General features: G+C 42.8%; 1 long non-coding RNA gene across 1 annotated transcript; it reads left to right on the top strand.

Moving 5' to 3' along the window:
• The first annotated feature begins 17,789 nt into the window (after positions 1–17,789).
• On the top strand, positions 17,790–20,596 carry LOC148043261 (uncharacterized). The gene is made up of 2 exons (XR_015698181.1): positions 17,790–17,961; positions 19,389–20,596. It is a non-coding gene; the product is annotated as an uncharacterized LOC148043261 (long non-coding RNA).
• The last annotated feature ends 3,002 nt before the right edge of the window (positions 20,597–23,598 follow it).

Below are 23,598 nucleotides of genomic sequence, written 5' to 3'. Positions count from 1 at the left end.
AATATGAGGCAACACTGACATTCAGTATTAAAAAGCTTCCAGTATTTAAAGACCCTCTTTGTAATTTCAAGGACATTGTTATGAATAGGGTGGAATTACAACACAATGTAGGTAGTGATAAACAGATAGAGATGGGAAAACATTGGTTCTTAAAAAGAGTCAATAAAGATTATCTTCACTTGTAGCTGTATAAGTCAGAAATTGCTTTTGCTTGATCCACATCCATGCCCTTATATTATCTACTCTGGTTTTATTTTTTCTCTTTCTCTCTTCAAACTCTTTGATCTGAGTAGATTTATTTTAACTATACTTAAAAAGAAACAATAACAAAACTTCAATGTTTATAATTACCAATACCAACCATTCTTTCTGCTTTTCTTTTTTTACAGAACTTGTGAAAAGGCTTGGTTTCTCAGTTTGAATTATGCATATATTACTAAAACTCTCATTGTCCTGTCCTATAACTGAATGAAATGGTGCATCACATGGAAACAATTTTTGAACCAAGATATCTTAAATGGGCTAACTTTATTTATTTATATTTATTTAGTTTGTCACATGTGTATGAGATAACAGGAATAAGAATAAACATGAATAAGAACACAGGAAATGGGTACAAATAAATGGGGACATTAGGACAGGGACATTAGGCATGCTGGTGCACTTATGCCAGTGGTGGGTTTCAAAAAATTTTCGAACCTACTCTGTTCGTGTGGCCTCCTTTGTGGGAGTGGCTTGCCAGTCATGTGACCTGGTGGAAGTGGCTTGCCGGCCATGTGTTCTCTCTCTCTCTCTCTCTCTCTCTCTCTCTCTCTCTCTCTCTCCCTCCCTCCCTCCCTCCCTCTCTCTCTCCTTCCTTTTGTCTCTCTGTCCCTTTTTCCTTTTTTTCTTTCATCTCTCTCTCACTTTTTCTTTCTTTTTTATTTTTTATTTATTTATTTTTCCTTTCTTTCTCTTTCTCTCGCTCTGTGAGTCTCTCTCTCTCTCTCTCTCTCTCTCTCTCTCTCTCTCTCTGTGTGTGTGTGTGTGTGTGTGTGTGTCAGTGGTGGGTTTCAAAATTTTTTGGAACCTCTTCTGTAGGTGTGGCCTGCGTTCCTGGTGGAACCTCTTCTAACCGGTTCGGTAGATTTGATGAACCGGTTCTATCGAACTGGTGCGAACTGGTAGGAACCCACCTCTGACTTATGCACACCCCTAATGACCTCTTAGGAATGGGGTTAGGTGAACAGTAGACAGTTTAAAGTTATGGGGGTTTGAGGATGTACAACAGAGTCAGGTAGTACATTCCAGGCATTGATCACTCTGTTGCTGAAGTCGTATTTTCCGCAATCGAGTTTGGTGTGGTTTACCTTGAATTTGTATCTATTGTGTGCTCCTGTATTATTGCAATTGAAGCTGAAGTAATTGATAGCAGATAATTTTGTGTACTATGCTTAGGTCAAACTGTAGATGGCGTACTTCTAGGTTGTCCAATTCCAAAATTTTGAGCCTGGTGGCATAAGGTATTCTGTTGTGATTAGAGGAGTAGACTCTTCTCATGAAATAACTCTGGATTCATTCAATTGTGTTAATGTCCAATACACAGTGTGGATTCCAGACAGACAAGCTGTATTCAAGGACTGATCTAGCAAAGGTTTTTTATGCCCTAGTTTGCAGTACAATATTATTGGAGAAGAAGCTTCACAAGATTAAGTTAACAACTCGTAATGCCTTTTTGGCAATGCTGTTACAATGAGCTCTGGCATTTAAATCATTTGATATGAATACTCCAAGGTTGTTGACAGAGTGAGGGTCATCTATGAGGTCGTATCCACCTAGCTTGTATTTGGTGTTTGGATTTTTTTTTTTTTCAATGTTCCATGACAGTTTCCCAGCCAGTCACATAATCCCTTACTCCTTTCCCACTGAGCAGTAGCCACTTACCTAACTGCTGGGAAGAAAAGGGAAGAGAAGGGTGGGGGATGGAAGGCAGGCAGGCAGGCAGGCAGGGAGGGAGGGAGGAAGGAAGGAAGGAAGGAAGGAAGGAAGGAAGGAAGGAAGGAAGGAAAGGATTTCTGATACTCATTGTCAGCAGGAAGTCAGAAACTGTTTGGGCTATTACTGTGTCTTTTTCCCCATTCATCATCCTTCTGTTTCTCTGTTTAGATAAGAAAATAACTCTGAAATGCTAATTGAATGAATCACAGGTTATCTAGTCTTGCCTCTAAATATCTTTCGGATGTTTTATAACTTGTTTTTTTTAATCAGTTGAAACAATTTCATTATCTTATTCCCCTTTTCTCACAAGCATGTATACTGGGCTTCAATTATTTGTAAATCATCATAGAATTCTTAAACATTCAGGTTTTGCAATTCTCCACAACCATTTCATCAATCAGAAATTGACTCTATTTACACCTACTGTATGCTTTCTCTTTTATTTCCTTCTCATTCTGTTGGGAGAAGGATATACTATTTGCTTCCAAATCATCATCATCATCATCATCATCATCATCATCATCATCATCATCATCATCGCAACAACAGAATTGTATCACAGCGACCAGTTGTTTGCCGGATTTGGCATTGATTACTAGTCGGGCCCCACCCAGGGGCCTAGGACGTTGTAATGTATTTTCGTAATATGCGTGCAGATCCAAGCAGTGTGGCTTTTTGCATTTGACTGATGGTGATTTTGTCAATTTTTAACTGTTTCCAGTGCTTTTGGAATAGCACCCAGTGTGCCGATTACCACTGGAATTACCACTGCTGGTTTGTGCCATAATCGTTGAATTTCGATTTTTAAGTCCTGGTATTTCATGTTTTTTTTCATATTCCTTCTCGTCGACCCTGCTATCACCTGGTATTGTGATGTCTATGATTGTAACCTTATTTTTCTCAACCAGTGTGATGTCTGGTGTATTATGCGCCAGTATTTTGTCCATTTGTATGCGAAAATCCCACAAGATCTTGACCATCTGATTTTTGGTGACTTTTTCAGGCTTATGTTCCCACCAGTTTGTTGCTGTTTTAATATTATAATTTTTGCACAAATTCCAATGGATCATATATATAGTCTTAGGAATGATCCGAATTTTTTTCAAATTTTGCTTTAGGCAAAGTTAAAATAGAAGTAGACCTGGGCTGTAGAAAAGTTCCTTGCCGTGGGCATAATAGAAAGACTGGCTATGTTAGCAAGGAAAGGAACAAACAGTGAAATAGAGCAGTTTATTAAGTATGTGGAGACAGGGAGAAAAATCAAATTGTTATATCTCCCTTAGTTGGCTCCCTTTTTCCTTTTCTATTTTATGCATTTGTTGGAAGAAAAATCCAGTCTGGTTCCAATCTAGGAGAAAGGTGCTAGAAATAAAATGGAGGCTGATCGGAAAGAAGGACACTGTTTTTTGATAAGCAGAACCAACAACAGCATGTAGTTCTGGAACAACTAACAACTAGGTTTGATGGGTACATGGATTTTTATAGGGTTCTGACATACTGCAGGGAGTTGTACAATATAGTAAGCCTTGTGTCTTTTGCTATTCTAATGGTGGTGGGTTAATCCTTAAAAGTCATGTATCATCATTCTTAATCCCATCAACTGGAGCTGAAGGTGTTTTGTTTGAATAGATTGACTTAGTCTTAGATCTTGCAGAAGATGATCAGTAATTTCTTGATTAGAAAACCAAGTGAGATTTATAACAACTGGATTTATGGCATCCAGATACCATGAGTGGTAGAATGGGCATAACCTTGTGCTGAATACTTACAAGGGTATTTATATTATGGGAAATGAGTATAAAAATATCTAGAGTTTGTTCATTATTATCACCTGAGCTGTCCATTTAACTTAAACCCTACTCAGAGCAATCAGCTTTTGAATCTAACTGTTAAATCAGTTTGATGTGATGAATCAAATTTGGTGCTTTTCAATCAGTTTAAAGATTAATAGAGTCTTAAACAATTTAAAACACAAGTTCAAATTGATTTTGCAATTTCAACTGGACTGAATCTCATGCATAAATTGAATCCCAAATTGAAGCTGCATTTTGATTGATTCACAAAATCCTAAGTGTTAAGTCTTCCAAATACCTTGCCTCCAGGTCACTATAACAGCTAAATTAAAGAATCATACTGATATAAAATCTACCATAGCTTAGACTAGAACTAATTGAATGGATACTTAAAAATCCATGGAATTCAGCGAAGGAATTTTATTATAAGAAAACTAAGAAGTCATTATTACAGCAATGCAGTTGCTCATTTATATCAAAAGCAAATGAGCTAGAGAGCCCGGCCTTTGGTTGGTTTCATTTACTGTATCCCTTTTATTTGATCCTGGCAAGTTCTGATATCAAATTGCTTTCATCTAATTACTTTAATCAAGTAAGAATTAACTCTAACAATTATAAAGTAATGTTTACTGGAGATTCCAGAGCTTTTTTGGCCAAAAGTAAAACAGAAACTCCCTAAAGACTGTAAAATCAGAACTGAAACCATTATGGAGAAAATTTTATTCTGACACATTGCACTTTAGGGGTACATTCTCTCTCTCTCTCTCTCTCTCTCTCTCTCTCTCTCTCTCTCTCTCTCTCTCTCTCTCTCTCTCTCTCTCTCTTCCTCCCTCCCTCTCCCTCTCCCTCTCCCTCCTCTCTCTCACAGACAAAGAAAGATCAATTTGCACACTGTGCAGACTGTACAAGAGAAAAGGCTTGGAAAATTATATTTCTTCCCTAATAGAATTAATGCTTCCTCCTATAAAATGCATTCATTAGATGTATTTCCTTTGTATTGATCTAGAGTTTTTTAAACTGCCAAAACAAGATGCGGTAATAAATTAATATATCATTTTTTATTTGACTTAATCAATTATTTGACTTAATGCATTACAATTCAGGTATTATAGCAATAATGTTATAGAGATAAGAATTTTTGAGGACAATTCTTTTCTTTATGCATTTCAAACATGTAAATAAGTACTACAATGACCATTTCCTACCCCTTCTATTTTTTTTCCCCATATTGAAGAGTAACCATGGACTTATGCATGGAAACAGTTCAGGGATATCCGGTTAATTTCTGATAACTTGAGGAACAATTATAACAATGCCTATTTAACACATCTGGAGTGCTACCATCTTGCAAACACTTGTACAAGGAATCAAAAGACAGAGACGGGATCAAATTAAGCATTTCTTTATAGAGTATGATTTGTTTACAACAGAAATTGCAATTACAATAGCACTTATATACCACTTCACAATGCTTTACTTTACTTTACTGTCATTGTACATACCATGTTTTCCCGCAAATAAGACAGGATTTTATTTTCTTTTGACCCCCCAAATGTTGCCTGAGCCTTATCATCACGGGGGGCTTATTGGCTTGGGGTTGCTGGATGGCTGTTCTCTTGCGAGTGGGCACCCAAAGAGCCGGGCACAGCCTCAGGGCCAAAAAATATGGACGGCCTTATTATCAGGACATGTCATATTTTCAGGGAAACATGGCATATACACAGTTTACACATAAAACAAAATTCACATAACACCCAGGGAACAGGCCTAACACATAACAATCCCCAAACACCCACCCACCCACTAGAAAAATTCCCCGCCCCATACCACCCAAGCATCCACACAACAGACCAAGTAGTGCTGTCCAAGAGCTCACTGATGGTGGCCCTTTAGTTCATTGTTGAGTGCAATTATTACAGCCCACTCTGAGCAGTTTACAGAGTCAGCATCTTTTCCCCAACAATCTGGGTCCTCATTTTACCCATCTCGGAAGGATGGAAGGCTGACTCAACCTTGAGCCGGGTGAGATTCGAACTGCCAAATTGCAGGCTGCCCAGAGTCTGTAGAAGTAGCCTGCAGTACTGCATTCTAAGCAGTGCACTACTGTGGCTGCGTTCTAACAACTGTGCCTATAAACAATAACGCAGTATATAGCAAGCAGTATATATCCAAACAGAGCTTTGATCTAAGTAAACATTGCCTATAAGCACTTTGCCCAGACAGATTCTTAATTATGACTTTATTTTGCCTAATTAGGCTTGATATTGATATATTTTAAGTGACCCACTAATTAAAGCAACGGCCTTAAGCAATGCTAAAATACAGCTTTTATCACAGCCACCAAAAAGCAACAAGCGACATTTTTACATTTATTGTTTTATAACTTTTTTTTGGACAGAGAGTCATAATTCCACAAGAATATAAAAAAAATATATACTTAAAATGCTCAGTAAAGATGGGTGCTTGATTAACAGTGAACTAGTTTGATCTATGTTTATATTAATCTGGAGTTGGCATCTCTGATTTATAAGTAGAGGATATGAACCCGCTTCTGTTAAGTATGGATCCTAATAATTTCCAACTAGCTTTTGAGCAGACAGACAACAAATTCAGTTTTAGCTTATTGTCTTCATGTTCTGCACACAAGATGTTGGTTTGGAGGAGAAATTCATGCTCTGTGGATCTAAATCTGGTTTCATAACATGTGGCCAAAAGATTATGCAGAGGTCCAATGAAAGACTAAAAGAACCAGCAACTAAAATCCCCTGTTGAGGGAGATACTGCATTTTTGGACTATAAGATGCAACAGTGTATAAGACGCACCAGGATTTCGAAGAGGTAAGTAAGAAAAAAAAGCTTTTGTCCTCCCTCACCCCCAAAAGCCCTCTGCAGGCTTCAGTAGGGCTAGGGGGAAGCAAAAATGCCTCAATTTTTGCGAAAAAACAGGTGGAAAATGGGCCATTTTTAACAAAACCAGGGGCATTTTTGCCTTCCCCCAGCCCTACTGAAGCCTGCAGAGTGTTTCTGGGGGCTGGAGGAAGGGAAAAGACCTCCCTTTTTTGCTCATTTTTCCCAAAAATGGGATGTGGGAACTGGGCTTCGGAGGTCAAAAATGGCTGATTCGGTGTATAAGACACACCAACATTTCCACGTTCTTTTAGGGTGGGGAGAAGATGCGTTTTATACTCCAAAAAATATGATAGGTGGTCTAGAAACACAAAATATAAATGAAGGTGAATTGTGTTTACTAGAATTTTAATTGGAATTGAATTGATTCTCTTAATCTAGTTTTGTCATCTTTTTCCTACTGCTGTCCCTAGGATACAATTCAAAATTGAGCAGCATCTCCTGATTTAAACTTATTATAGCTAATTTATGGGGGGAAGAACTGATACTGTGTCCATGGAGATTCTCAGTCATCTAGGTCAGGGGTCTCCAACCTTGGCAAACTTTAAGCCTGGCGGACTTCAACTCCCAGAATTCCCCAGCCAGCTTCCACCAGGCTTAAAGTTGCCAAGGTTGGAGACCCCTGATCTAGGTCATGGTTGTCCCAAAGAGGCTTTTGCAAAAAACAACTGAACTTTCTTGTTGTTGTTTTTTTCTCCTTGAAAACGTTTCACTTCTCATCGAAGAAGCAAACTGAAGAAGAAAAATAGCTGAAGAAGCTTTTGGGGTGAGAAGCAACACATTTTTTTTTTAAGGAAAGTCCAGTTGCCTTTTGGAAAAGCACCTTTGGGACAACTGATACTGTGTATATTACTTGTGCTTCCTGCACATACAACAATTTTGCTTGAACTATGACCTGAAGAACATGTCACTTGTCATAATCTTTCTACCAGAAATTGGAGGCTAGCAGTGTTTTATTGTATGAATTTTCATTCCTTATCAACCAGGCATTTTAAATGAATAAAATGCGAGATGATCTGGTATATAAAATACAGTGTGTACTGTTGAAAAACTATATTGAAAAGTTTTTCAATTCTTCTCTGTGAAATCTATCTTTTGTTTTCTGGTGAGATTTTGATGCAATATCAAAGAAACACTTTTTTCTGTGATATTGGATAGAATCAGAGATACATTTAGAAGACTAAGAAATTGTTTTAGCTTTCAAGTTCTTCAAAACTTATTAATTAATTAATTAATGTGGAAACTACAAATGGTCATTAATTAATGTAGAAAGTACAAGTGGTCATTAATTAGTTGAGAAATTACAATTGATAGTTAATTAATTAATTAATTAATTTAAACAGGTCTCCCTTCATTCTCCTTCACTGGTGCAGGAGGTCTGGACATCCTCTCCAGAAGAAGACAGGGGCTAATTGTCAAGTCCTCCTCCTGGCCCAGCCCAAGTTGTATCCAACTCACCGAGCACCAACCCAACCCTCCATGCCTACATCCCCTAGCTGCCTTCCATCAAATTCCCAGAAAGCCTGCTTAGAGTTGTTTGGTTTTGATTTGTGGGTTTGGGGAATTCTGCACTTGTTGGTTGATACAACACATCATCAAATGCTTGCGGCTCATTCAGCAATCACCCAGTTAAATAGTTTGGGTCTCATTTCCGCCATTGACTTCAGATCATGCAACAGGGGATATTGCTTTGCTTGAAGGCCAAGAGGTCATCTGCCCATCTTCACTGTGGTCCTAACCAGGACACGATGCCCTTCCATCTTCATCATCCATTGCTTTTTCCCCCCTTTCATTTAATCAGGTCCAATTCACAGACAGTCTGAACTTTTCTTGACAAGGTGTTTGAGAAGTAGTTTGCCATTGCCTCCTTCCGAGAATTGAGAGAGAGTGATTGCTTGAAGGTCAGTGAGCTGGTTTTCTGCCTAAGGGAGGAAGAAAATAGATAAATGAAGAGAAAAATAAGGAGGGAGGATGGCTGTGTGCATAAGGTGGGACTAGAATTCACCATCTCTTGATTTCAAGCCTGGTTGAATTTAGTGAAATGAGAGATTTGCAAGTACCCCAAGTTGAGAGAGTTGGCCTTCTGAATAAAGGAGGAACAAAGAAGACACAGAAGAGTAATAAACATGGAGGGAAGGAAGAAAGGAAGACTTTTGTGCCTATTGGAAGACTAGAACTTACCGTCTACTAGGATTGGATAAGAGACATGGTGGCTCAGTGGCTAAGATGCTGAGCTTGTCGATCAGAAATGTCCGCAGTTCGGCGGTTCGAATCCTTAGCACCACATAACAGAGTGAGCTCCCATTACTTGTCCCAGCTTCTGTCAACCTAGCAGTTTGAAAGCATGTTAAAAATTCAAGTAGACAAACAGGGACCACCTTTGGTGGGAAGGTAACAGTGTTCCATGCATCTTCTGCATTTAGTCATGCTGGCCACATGACCACTGTCTTCAGACAGTGCTGGCTCTTTGGCTTTGAAACAGAGATGAGCACCACCCCTTAGAGTTGGGAATGACTAGCAAATATGTGCGAGGGGAACCTTTACCTTTTTAGGATTGGATAAAAGTCACTCAGTGACCTATCGTGTCTCCTGCAGGACAAAACTCACATTTGTCTGGTGATTGCCTCAAGGTCACTTAACTGAATGTCATGGATATAGGAGAACAAGAACTTAACTTGACTATTGCAGGAATAAAACTCACCATCACCAACAGAGTGTCTCCTGTTAATTGGACCCAAGTCATACATCTGGTTTCTGTCTAAAATGTTCAACTGAATTTGCAAAAAATCACTCTATATTTTGTTTTTCACATACTTTTAAATTGGATAACTAGAACTTACCTTGATTATTACAAGAGTAAAACTTATCATCACCTACTGTTATATAGGATGAAACTCACACAACTGTCTTCTGTCTTAAATATAAGCTCAACCTCACCAAATCACGATTAGCCCAAGGTAAAAAAGCTGATGTCCATCCAAATTGTCCAACTAGAACACACATTCTCCTGGTGATAGGAATAAGATAAAGTCAGACAAGTATTGTGCAATTTGGTGGGGAAAAATTCAATTTGATTTTGCAGGACTAGTACTCACCTTTTCCTGGGAGAATTGGCATATGATCATTCCTCTTTTTGTCTTTCACATTGGACGACAAGAACTTAACTTGACTATTGCAGGAATAAAACTCACCAACACAAATGGAGTGTCTCCTGTTAATTGGACCCAAGTCACATATCTGATTTCTGTCTTAAATATTCAACTAAATTGGCAAAAGATCACTCTTCGTTTTGTTTTTCACATAGACTTTTACATTTGAAAACTAGAACTTACCTTGATTATTGCAGGAGTAAAACTTACCATCACCTATTGTTAAATAGGATGAAACTCACACAACTGTCTTCTGTCTTAAATATAAGATCAACTTCACCAAATCATGACTAACCCAAGGTAAAAAAGCTGACTTCCATTCAAATTGTCCAACTCGAACTCACGTGCTCCTTGTGATAGGAATACAGTAAAGTCAGACAAGTATTGTGCAATTTGGTGGGGGAAAACTAAATGTACTTTTGCAGGACTAGTACTCACCTTTTCCTGGGAGAATTGGCATAAGATCATTCCGCTTTTTGTCTTTCACATTGGACGATTAGAACTTAACTTGACTAATTCAGGAATAAAACTAACCATCACCAATGGAGTGTCTCCTGTTAATTGGACCCAAGTTATACATCTGGTTTCTGTCTTAAATGTTCAACTGAATTGACAAAAGATCACTCTTCATTTTGTTTTTCACATACTTTTACATTGGATAACTAGAACTTAACTTGACTATTGCAGGAATAAAACTCACCATCACCAACGGAGTGTCTCCTATTAAGTGGACCCAAGTCATACATCTGGTTTCTGTCTTAAATGTTCAACTGAATTTGCAAAAAAAATCACTCTATATTTTGTTTTTCAAATACTTTTAAATTGGATAACTAGAACTTACCTTGATTATTGCAAGAGTAAAACTTACCATCACCTACTGTTAAATAGGATGAAACTCATGCAGCTGTCTTCTGTCTTAAATATAAGCTCAACTTCCCCAAATCACAATAAGTCCATGGTAAAAAAGCTGACTTCCATCCAAATTGTCCAACTCAAACTCACGTTCTGCTGGTGAAAGGAATAAAGTCAGGCAAGTATTGTGCAATTTGGTGGAGGAAAACTCAATTTGCTTTTGCTGGACTAGTACTCACCTTTTCCTGGGATAATTGGCGTATGATCATTCCTTTTTTTTGTCTTTCACATTGGACGACTAGAACTTAACTTGACTATTGCAGGAATAAAACTCACTATCACCTATGGAGTGTCTCCTGTTAATTGGACCCAAGTCACATATCTGGTTTCTGTCTTAAATGTTCAACTGAATTAGCAAAAGATAACTCTTCATTTTGTTTTTCTCATACTTTTAAATTGGATAACTACCTCTTAGCTTGATTACTGCAAGAGTAAAACTTACCATCACCTACTGTTAAATAGGATGAAACTAATGCAGCTGTCTCCTCTCTTAAATATAAGCTCAACCTCACCAAATAACGATAGGCCCAAGGTAAAAAAGCTGAATTCCATTCAAATTGTCCAACTAGAGCTCACGTTCTCCTGGTGGTTGTAATAAGGTAAATTCAGATAAATATTGTACATTTAGATGGGGAAAAATTCAATTTACTTTTTCAGGGCTAGAACTCACCTTTTTCTGAATTGGCATAAGATCTCTCATCACTTTTCTTTCACATTGGACAACTGCAATTTAATTTGACTATTGCAGGAATAAAACTTACCATCTCCTACTGTTAAATAGGATGAAACTCACACATCTGGTCTGTCTCAAATGTTCACTGAATTGGCAAAAGATCACTCCTCCTTTTGTCTTTCATATTGGATGATTAGAACTTACCTTGAGTATTGCATGAATAAAATTCACCATCACCATCTTAAAGTCTCCTTTTAATTGGACCAAAGACACACATCTGGTTTCTGTCTTTAATGTTCAACACTGTGTCCCATCTCATTTAACCTAGACACCCATGTAACCCCCATCAGGCTAAAACCCCGAAGGGTCCCTTTTGCTCTACGGCCCAAGGTGAATAAGCAACTAGACAAACTAATTGCCCAAGGAATCCTAGTGCCGATTGACCACGTCGGATGTGCGACTCCCATAGTAACCCCTGTCAAAACAGATGGTTCCCTCCACCTCTGTGTGGATTACAGGTGCATGCTGAATAAAGCCTTTAGCAGGGTGCATACCCAATGCCAGTGGTTAAATATTCACTGTCTGTAATTGATATTGGATGATTGGCAGGGATGTGCAGTCAGGGTAGGCAGGGTAGGCAGGGCCTCACCAGTGTCATGAGGAAAAGAAAAGAAAATTAAATTAAAAGGAAAAAGGCTAAGGTAGTTGCTACCAGAATGACTCTGGTTAGTGCTAACTGCAGTGGGAGGCGAGAGAACTACATGCCTCCTTTTCATCAGCCGAGAGCCCAGGGAAGGGGTGGGGGTGTGGCCGCTGTTATCCGGGAGTCATTAGTTCCTCGTAGGGTCCCTGCTCCGGAGATTGTCGGGTGTGAGTCTTTGCTGTTAAAGTTGGACCTCAAGGGTCAAGTGGGTCTGCTGCTAACGTACCTGCCTCCCAACAGCGTGGCAGCAGCCCTCCCCTCACTCCTCGAGTCAGTAGCCGAGCTGGCAATTGAGTTCCCTAGGTTGATGGTCCTGGGGGACTTTAATTTGCCGTCGCTCGGTGAAAACTCTGATGGGGCGCAGGAGTTCATGGCCTCCATGACAGCCATGGGCTTGACCCAAGTAATTCGAGGCCCAACCCATTCAGCGGGACACATGCTTGACCTTGTATTTCTCTCGGAGCAGTGGATTTGTGATCTTGGTCTGAGGGGGAGCGACATCATACCCCTGTCGTGGTCAGACCACTGCCTACTGAGGCTCGACTTCCGGAGGCCAAACCCCCACTGTAGGGAGGAGGAACCGACCAGGTGGTTCCGCCCCAGGCGTCTTATGGAACCGTTAAGGTTCCAGACAGAGCTTGGGGTTATTCCTGACACTTTCGCCCACAGTCCGGTGGAGACTCTGGCTGCTGCGTGGCACTCGGCAGCGTCGGAGGCCCTCGACCGGATTGCGCCACTGCGGCTCCTCCGAGGCGGCGGATCCCGGAGACCCCCTTGGTTCACCGAGGAACTCCGGGAGATGAAGCGCCGGAGGAGATGCCTAGAGCACCGTTGGAGGTCCGATAAGTCCGAATCGAACCGAGCAATGGTAACCACCTGCACCAGGGAATACACCAGGGCACTTAGGGCAGCAAAAAGATCCCACATAGCCACCCTGGTAGCATCCGCTGAGTCCCGTCCAGCCGCCCTGTTTAGGATTACCCGCTCCCTATTGAACAAAGGGGAGGCGGGGGAACCCTTGCAGGGCAGAGCTGAAGAGTATGCCCAATTCTTAGCGGACAAAATTGCTCGGTTTCGGTCGGACTTGGACTCCACCCCCGCAGTTCCAGCCGAGACACAGGGGGATCAAGTAGAACAGCTCTGGGTTGAGTTTCAGGACGTTACCCCCGGGGATGTGGACAAGGCCATGAGAGCTGTAAGTACCTCCACCTGTGTTCTGGATCCGTGTCCCTCATGGCTGGTTACTAACTGCAGTGAGGTGACACGAGGCTGGATCCAGGCGGTTGTAACCGCCTCCCTTCGGGAGGGGAACTTCCCCGCCACACTGAAAGCGGCGGTGGTGAGACCCCTCCTGAAGAAACCATCTTTGGATCCAGCTGTTCTTAATAGCTATCGTCCAGTCTCCAACCTTCCCTTCTTGGGGAAGGTTGTTGAGAAGGTGGTGGCCTTTCAGCTCCAACGGTCCTTGGAGGAAGCAAACTATCTAGACCCCTTCCAGTCAGGCTTCAGGCCCGGTTACAGCACAGAAACCGCTTTGGTCGCATTGATGGATGATCTCTGGAGAGCCAGAGATGAAGGACATTCCTCCATCCTGGTCCTCCTTGACCTCTCAGCGGCTTTCGATACCATCGACCATGGTATCCTTCTGCGACGACTGCGGGAGGTGGGAGTGGGAGGCACCGTGCTACGGTGGTTCTCCTCCTACCTCTCGGACAGGTCGCAGTCGGTGTTAGTGGGGGGGCAGAGATCGTCCCCTAGGCCCCTAAATTATGGGGTGCCTCAGGGCTCGGTCTTATCCCCCCTACTATTCAACATCTACATGAAACCGCTGGGAGAGATCATCCGCAGGCACGGGATTAGATACCATCAATATGCGGACGATACTCAATTGTATCTGTCCGCCCCGTGCCAACTCAATGAAGCGGTAGACGTGATGAGCCGGGGTCTTGAGGCCGTTATGGACTGGATGAGGGTGAACAAGCTTGTGCTCAACCCAGAAAAGACCGAGTGGCTGTTGTGTTTTCCTCCCAAAGATTTGGTTAATATTCCACCACTCAGGCTGGGGGGTCAAATTTTATACCCCTCAGAGAGGGTTCGCAACTTGGGAGTCCTCCTGGATCCACAGCTGTCATTTGACCACCACTTAACGGCTGTGACCAGGGGGGCATTCGCCCAGGTTCGCCTGGTGCGCCAGTTGCGACCCTACCTGAATCGGGAGGCTCTCACAACAGTCACTCGGGCCCTTGTGATCTCTAGGCTGGAATACTGCAATGTGCTCTACATGGGGCTGCCCTTGAGGAGCATCCGGCGACTTCAGCTAGTGCAGAACGCAGCCGCGCGAGTGATTGCGGGTGCACCTCGATTCACCCGCATAACACCTATCCTCCGCGAGCTGCGCTGGCTACCTGTCGATCTCCGGATGCGCTTCAAGGTGCTATTAGTCACCCATAAAGCCCTACATGGCAGTGGATCTGGATACTTGAGAGACCGCCTTCTGCCAATTACATCCCTGCGACCAATAAGATCTCATAGATTAGGCCTCCTCCATATTCCATCGGCCAGCCAATGTCGGCTGGCAACTACAAGGAGGAGGGCCTTCTCAGCAGTAGCCCCGGCCCTTTGGAACGAGCTCCCCGTGGAGATCCGTACCCTCTCCACCGTCCAAGCCTTCCGCATAGCCTTGAAGAACTGGCTCGCCCGTCAGGCCTGGGGATAAGGATAGTTACCCCTCCCGAATGATGTATGTATGTTGCTTACTATTTTATTATATGTGTCTATCTAATGTCTGTATTCCCCCTCCCGGTTTTGTGTGAGCCGCCCTGAGTCCCCTCAGGGAAAAGGGCGGCCTACAAATACTAATAAAACCAAAACCAAACCAAAAATCATAAGGAGTTTTTCACCTTTTAACCCTTGCTCAGTGTTAAGCAAGGGTTAAAAGGCAAAAAATTCCTTATGCAAAGGAGGTCCGTAGTTCTCTGCCTCCTGATCTGGGAGCAGCAAATCGTGCCTAAGTTCCTTTTTTATTTACTTTTTTACATTTTCATCATGGTGGGCGGACAAGAGGAGACTTGAAATGATCCACTTACACAGCTGGAAAAGGTGGGTCCAAGGGAGAGTGCAGGGGGGAGGAATTCAAAATTCCAATCATCCATCTCCTATAATATGCAGCTATAAAGTGATATTAGATGTTTGATCAAGTATATAAGTGTAGTAATATGGGACATCATTTTGAAATGGTCAGTTTCCTGTAGAAAATTATAGTTATTCTTGAACACCTCCCAAAATTCACTGCAACATGTATGTATTATTTGGTTCCCAGTTGAAACAAAAATAGTTCCCTGAAAAATATTTAAAGTGGTAAAAAGAAGCTGACTACTTCAAATGAGGAGCCCGGACGAGGTTGGAGCAAGAGCCGCTGAGGCGAAAGGCAAAGAGGGGTGGGGGTGTTCCAAGAGCCCCCCTCCCCTTTTTGCACTCCGCAAGCCATGCCTGGATTGGCAAGAGGCTCAGCTCCTCTTCTATTGCCCCCCTCTGCTCCAGAGAAGGCGGCCGTGAGCGAGTCTCCGGAGCCACGGTTCCATCTCTAAGCAGGCCTGGGAGGAAACGGGCCAGCCCCGCTTCCCACCCCGGACTTTCCGGGAGTGGAGGACCCGCATTCTGCTCCCCCTTCCAAGCCCCAAGTGGCCAGCCTTTAGCTTCTGCGGCTCTCGCTCTAGCCTCATCTGGGCTCCTCCTTGGCAGGCCTGCTGGAACTCTGGGAGAAAGCAGCAGGAGCCGAGGCTGGCGGAATGTGGGTCCTCCGCTCCCGGAAAGTCATCAATAGTTTCTAAAAAAGTGGCACAACCCAGCATTTCTGAAGCAGGAACAAAAGTATCCCAGAGTTCTCTAGGGGAAAAAAAGGTGTGTACTGGAGGTAGGAGATTCAATTCTTAGTGGTACAGAACCTACAATCTGCAGACCGAACCGTAAATCAAGGCAGGAATGAATCAAGATCCAAAAAGATCTTGATAGACTTGAACACTGGTACCTATCGAACAAAATGAAATGTAATGTAGATGAAAGTAAGGTTTTACACTTAGGCAAGAAAAACCAACATTATAGGTATAGACTAGGTGAAACATGTCGTAGTTGCCAGTAATCATGAGGGGGATTTTGGCATCTTAGTAGACAGTCACTTAAATATAAGCCAATAGTATGTGGCAGCAGCCAAAAAATTCAATGCAATCTTAGGCTACATTGATAGAGGAATAGAATCGAGAGCACATGAACTTCTAGTAGTACTTTATAATGCTTAGGTAAGGCCACACTTGGTCTACTGCATCCACTTCTGGTCACCACAATATAAAAAAAAGATGTAGACACTTTGGAAAGAGTACAGAGAACAGCAACAAAAACGATTAAGGGGGCTGGAGGCTAAAACATATGAAGAATGGTTACAGGAAATGGATATGTCTTTAATGAAAAGAAGAAGGGGAGACATGATAGCACTGTTCCAATATTTGAGGGGCTCCTACAGAGACTGGGGGGTTCAAACTATTTTCCGAAGCACCAAAAGGAAAGACAAGAAACAATGGTTGAAGACTAACCAAGGGGAGAAGCAACTGACAACCAAGGAGAAATTTCCTAACAGTTCCTAACAGTTAGAGCAATCAACCAATGGCTTCCCTTCAGAAGTTGTCGGTGCTCCATCACTGGAGGTTTTCAAAGAGAGACTGGACAACCATTTTTCTGACATGGTATAGGGTCTCCTGCTTGCGCAGGGAGTTGGACTAGAAGACCTCCAAGGTCCCTTCCAATGCTGTTATTCTATGTTCTGTGTTCTATGTCTCCTGGTGATTGGCCCAAAGTCATACAGCCAGATTTCGTGCACATTTTGTAGGACTAGAACTCACTGTGCCTTTTGTAGGACTAGAAGTCACAACTTCCTAGTTACTGACCCAAGTCACGAAACTGGCTTTCATGTATAAGGTTCAACTAGAATTCCCCCTCAACTGGTGATTGGCTCAAGTCACTCAAACATTTGTCATGTGTATTGTAGGATTAGAACTCATTGAGCCTATTGCAGGCCTTTTAACTTATTGAGCCTATTCCAGGATCAAAACATTTGCTGGTTATTGACCTAAAGTCACCCAACTGGATTTCATGCCTCAATTGGGAGTAGAACTCACCATCTCCTGTTGATTGGCCAAAAGTCACCCAGCCAGCTCTCCTATTATAGAGCTAAAGCTCCCTATTTCCTGGTTTCTAACCTGGGCCTTGGCATCTAAATGAAATTGGATCTCATTTGGGGATATTGTGTGTGGCAACATCTCCCAAGTGCCATGAGAGGCTAAGCACAAGGTGCCACCTGCTGGCAACTTCCCTGAAAAGGGAATAACTCCCCACCCCAGTGGCTGGTATTTATGCAAGTGACCTTTGTTGGGTCATCTTTTCTATGATGTCACAATGGAGGGAGGGGAGGAGGCAGAGGGGCCTGTAACTGTCAGGGAAGACCAAGCCTTCACCACCTAGGCCAGTTCCATGCTGCCTGAAGCTGCCTGCATGGCTCCCCAAAGACTTCGTGGTGCCATCTACCTCTTCCTGCTCACCTCCTTCTTGGTGGGTGGGTCTAAATCCCCCCGCGAGCAGCAGCTGCACTCCCGGAAACCTCTTTTGGAGTCCCTGCGGTGGGAGGCCTATTGGGTGCCACTGATGGTCATCCTGGGTGGCTGCTGTGCCATGGCCTGGAGCATCCTCTTCATTGCCTATGACGTGGTTGGGCCAAGGGGATATGGGCTAGCCCAAATCCCTAGCACCCTGGAAGAGGAACAGAAGGAGGGAGGCTCCAGGCCTTGGAGAGAGGGACTGGTAAGCAATCTGGGGGGCAAAAAAAGGGGGCTTAACATCCAGGGTCTCCCTGAAATCAAAAGGAAGATGAACTGACCATCACTCGAGATGGTTTCACATGACACATTGAATCCGATACCCAGCTGAAGAATGACTGCATTCACATTATATGGCATACCCAGTGAGCTAAATCTTATTGGTTTGTCTGAACATTTTAGATGGCTACTTGCATTTCATAAACGGAAATGTGGTTATCAAGCAAATGCAAAAATGATAATAGATTTATTTATTTACTTTAAATTTAGTTGTGTCAAAAGTGCCATAAGATCACCAACTTAAGAAATGCACATATGCACGAACCCACATGTACACTCATGCAAACAAAAGTGAATCATGTAGAAAAACTGTTGTTGTTGGTTTTTTTACGAAGAATAAGAAAAACAGAGTTGGAAGAGACCTTGGAGGTCTTCTAGTCCAACCCCTTGCTTGAATAGGAGACCCTATATCATGCCAGACAAATGGGTGCCTTATCTCTTTTTAAGGCCTCCAGTGATGGAGGCCACTATTCTTGATTGGGCACTTCATGCATTTTCAGTCAAAGAGAAGAAACCCCACTGCTGATATGTTGGGGAAATCCACAACCAGCAGGTTACCACATTCTTTAAATTTAGAGAATGCATTGGACTCCTTCTGTTGGACTGATACAGAATAACAGAGTTGGAAGGGACATCAGAGGTCTTCTAGTCCAACAGGAAGCACTATACCATTTCAGTCAAATGGTTGTCCAATCTCTTCTTTAAAAACTTCCAGTGTTGAAGCTTCAGAACTTCTGGAGGCAAATTGTTCCACCGATTAATTGTGCCAACTGTCAAGAAACTTCTCCTTAGTTCTAGACTGGCTCTCTCCCTTGATTAGTTTCCATCCATTGCTTCTTCTCCTGTCTTCAGGTACTTTGGATAATGGGTTGACCACCTCTTCTTTGGAGCAGCTCCTCAAATATTGGAACACTGATATCATGTTACCCTGGTCCTTATTTTTACTTGACTAGACGTACCTATTCCTGCAACCATTCTTCATATGTTTATGTTAAGGGGATAATTTATATGATTAGGGAATAACTAAGGAATTTTAACTGATTTAAATTAATGCTACCTTCCTTCCCTAGAACCATTCAGCCCAGCATCTAAAAGGTCTTCGATGTATTAACGCAGAGTTTCTTGACCTCAGCATCTTTAAGATGACTGAACTTTAGTTCCTGCAATTGCCCAGCTAGCATGATTACTGGGGAATTCTGGGAAATAAAGGTCACCCATCTTGAAGCATTTTGTAGCAATTTGAGAATTGAAGTCTATCCATCTTCAGATATGCTGGCTGGGGAATCCTGGGAAGGCCGCCAAAAGATTGGTTTTCAAAATCCTTAAGTGTGGTATCCTTTCTTCCATTAATAGGTGCCCCCAAAGGAGACAAAGGAGGACAGTAGTCTGCTAGAAAGTAAAAACTCAAAAGAATTGCTTGGGACTTCACTAGAGACAAAGGGATCTAGAGGAGAAGTTGAAGTGGATCGGACAGGATCTCGAGAGGCTGTTGGGAATCCCCAGCAAAGTGAAGAAAGCAAAGGAGCCAAGGAGGGAGTTGAAAATCCACTGGAAATAAAAATATCCCGAGAAGGGATTGAGAACCAGGTGGAAAGAAGGGGATCCCAGGAGGGGAGCAACTCACCTTTCCTGCAGGGGGGAAATGATCCCATCTCCTCTAGACATGACCAGATGGAAGATGAGCCATGTGGAAAGCTCTGGGGTACCATGGAGAAGGATCTGGAAAGGCTCCTGCAGTTGCTACGCTTCTGCCGGTCCTCTGGGCCTGGTCTCCTGGCCGAGGAGTCCCTGGGCCCCGCAATTGGGGAGACCATGCCCCCACCACTCACTGAGACTCCCAACCCAGCAGAGACCTTGCTTCCCACCCAGGCACCAGAGCCACCAACCGTTCCCGCCGCGGAGACCCCGAAGCCACCCAGCTCTGAGCAGAGTCCGCCTATGATGCATCTCATCATCTGTGGGCTTCCCAGCAGCACCTGTCCAAATACAGGCCAAAGAAGGCAGGGTGGGAGCAGAGGGCGCAAATAAACTCTATGCATGCTCAGAGGTTACGGTGGCCTGCTTTCCACAAAGATTGGCTGGGGAATCCTAGGAGTGGTCATGCCACACCAAATGTGGCAAGTGAATGGCAGCCATCAGCTGGTCTCTAAGAAAATTGGGTTGAATTTGCTGTGGAAGGGACAGGAGACCACAAAGAGATCTCTGGTCTGCCTTGAAGAAGCAAAGGTGAACCAGTAAATTATGAACATGGGTCCAAAGGACCCCAGGTGGAAGATCTGGGACATCAGCAATCTGAAAATACTGGCTTGGCTGGTGACCCATCTTCAAAGGCCTTTAAAATATTTCATATTTTGCAGTACAAACCTATAAAGGACAGTGGCCATATTTTCTTGGGAAAAATAAAAGGTCAAATCTGAAAATGGGACAAGGCTAAAAGAGGATTAAAATAGGTTTATAACTTTATTTTACAAAGGAAAATTCAAGAGCATAACCAAGAAAATGAACAATTAAATGATACCTAAAGGATAACTTTCTGGAATAAAGGCTTTATGATCATTGTACTCATAAGTAATAATCTCCCCCATCATTTTCACCCAGAAAGAAACTGGTAGCAACCTGTGCTCACCAACACACAGGCAGGTGCCTTTCTCACATATTGGAGCAATCTTCAAGGGAAAGCAAGTTTCAGTCATCCAGCTTCAATCTGGTGGGTTACTAAAGAAGTTTGGCACAAGGTTTTCCAGTGGGGTTTCCTAAAAAAAAAAAAAAAAGACACCAAGATTTTGCAGTGAAATACAGACAGTCCTCAACTGAGAATCACAACTGAGCCCAACATTTCTGTTGTTAAGTGAGATACTTGTTAAATGAGTCTTCCGCCCCCCTGCCCCCCCCCCTCCGGCACATTTTATAATCTTTCTGGCTACAGTTGATAAATAAATCAAAGTAAAGCAATTGTTCAGTTAACACAGTTGTTAAGTGAAACTGGCTTCCCCATTGACTTTGCCCATCAGGAGGTCACAAAAAGGGAATTACATGAGCCCACACTGCAACTATCGTAAATATGAACCAGTTGAATGGGAACCAGCTGAAGAGCCGTAGTGGTGGCAGAGTGGTTAGAATGTAGTACTGCAGGCTACTTCAGTTGACTGCCAGCTGCCAGCAGTTTGGCAGTTAAGATTCCCATTGGCTGAAGGTTGGCTCAGCCTTCCATCCTCCCAAAGTCCATAAAATGAGAACTCAGATTGTTGAGGGCAATATGCTGGCTCTGTAAACGGCTTAGAGAGGGTTGTAAAACATTATGAAGCGGTATATAATAGCAATAGCAATAGCAGTAGACTTATATACCGCTTCATAGGGCTTTCAGCCCTCTCTAAGCGGTTTACAGAGAGTCAGCATATTGCCCCCAACAATCTGGGTCCTCATTTTACCCACCTCGGAAGGATGGAAGGCTGAGTCAACCCTGAGCCGGTGAGATTTGAACCGCTGAACTGCTGATCTAGCAGTAGCCTGCAGTGCTGCATTTAACCACTGCGCCACCTCGGCTCTTATAAGTCTTATAAGTCTAAGTGCTATTGCTAATTGTCCAAATTTTGATCACATGACCACACAGATCATGTGTGAAAAGTGGTTAAAATCCACTTTTTTCAATGCCATTATAACTTTGGACAGTCATTAAAAAGGGTTGTAAGAAGAGTTCTCCCTGCCAACCCAGTTTCCACCAATAAAACAAAATAAAAACAAAAGCAACCACTGATTAACAAAGAGCACAATACATACAGTTTCACACTCATTTGTTCTTATTTCACACATGCCATACAATGATGCAGATAGAAAAATGGGGGCTTTGAAATCTAAAGCTTGGCAACTCAGACAGGGATTCAAAAACTTAGGGTGTCAGAACACACCTTAGAGAATTTTGCGCTTTAGGGAGAAGCTTTTAGAATGGGATGATCACAATGGCCAGGTCGGCATGGATCAGGGGTGAAATCTATCAGGTTCTGGAGAACCGGAGTGGAAATTTTGAGTAGTTTGGAGAACCAGCAAATGCCACCTCTGGCTGGCCCCAGAGTGGGGTGGGAATGGAGATTTTGCAGTATCCTTCCCAGGCCACGCCCACCAAGACACACCCACAGACCCCATAGTAAAAAAATGAATTTCACCACTGGTGTGGATGGATGGGCCCCATGATAAAATGGTACAGGGAATAGGGTTATCTAAATTCCTACCTCCATATGCCTAATACTTTGCATAGGATGAAGACAAGTTAAGGTAGCATTTTACTAATGATATTTGGGTAAAGATCTTGGTGTTTAATAAAGTGTTGAGAGACATAAACTTAGTTAACCTGAAGCTTTTAAGCCTACTCCATAAACCAAAGCACCAGTTAGAATCAATTGAATGGAAAGATTATACAAGTAGTATGCTTTGATTGTTCTGATAAGAAACACCCATGTTACTCAAATATGCAGATCTTTTAAATATAAACTGTTAAATCATACATATTTAACTATAGGGTAACCTACTAATGCCTACTCATATGGAATCACATAGAAACTTATATTCTTTGTCTAGGATGCCTTTTCACTATTATACTCTCTTCTACCTGTTGGGGTTTTTGCAGCAGAAGCCAACTACAGAGAGAGAAGCCTTGGGTATCCATGTGTGTTTTTTCTGGGAAAATTACAGGAGCAGCTCACCATTGCCTTCTATTGTCCACTATTATCTTCCTGGTCATATGAAATGCTGTTGCCATTGTCAGTAAAGTGATATTTTGCTTCCAGCATCTTCAAATATGCTATTGTGGCCCTCCAGCGGTCAGCAGAGCTGGCAGCAAATTTGGAAAGTGAGGAGGTTTGGGAGGAATTTGGGGCAGTTCAGGAGTCTGGGGAAGGCTTTGATGAGGGCTCTAAGGGATCCAGAGCCGGCAGATCAACAACTGGAGTCAGTTCCCAGTGTGCCCATGCACAGAGTTGCCAGACAAAGGGAACCGCTAAAGGATAGGCATTGACTTGGGACTAAGGCCACAGGTGGATGAAGAATGGTCCTTCCAAAAGGAAATAAAAGAGGAGCAAAAGGGGAGTGGAGTTTGCAGGAAACAATTAGTTCACTTAATTGGTTCATGACTCTCCAAGATTCCTTGCCACATTTTGCAGATATTGGCCTGCCTCCAAGCCAGATAAGGTCTGTGACTGTAAATCCTCCCTTGAAAGACTTTGCTGGATGTGAATGAGCAGAATTCACAGTAAATTCATAAAAGAGATTTTTGCTGGGACCAGGAGTTTGCTTCAAGCTCTCGGGATGTTTAGGTCAGAACAATATGAAGCTGCACCCCAGTATAGGTGCCTGCTGGCTTTAGTTGGAAATTGGCATGATATTCACACCTTGGATATCCCTGAAGGGAATATAGACTCTGGGTATAAGAGCCGAGGTGGCGCAGTGGTTAAATGCAGCACTGCAGGCTGCTTCAGCTGACTGCAGTTCTGCAGTTCGGCTGTTCAAATCTCACTGGCTCAGGGTTGACTCAGCCTTCCATCCTTCCGAGGTGGGTAAAATGAGGACCCGG

This window comes from Thamnophis sirtalis, unplaced genomic scaffold, assembly GCF_051295495.1.
Source record: "Thamnophis sirtalis isolate CommonGarterSnake01/CBP01778 unplaced genomic scaffold, rThaSir2_p1.2 scaffold_12, whole genome shotgun sequence".
Classification (NCBI taxonomy): Eukaryota; Metazoa; Chordata; class Lepidosauria; order Squamata; family Natricidae; genus Thamnophis; species Thamnophis sirtalis.
Note: the sequence above shows the minus strand (reverse complement) of the source record. Positions and strands in the feature narration are given on the sequence as shown.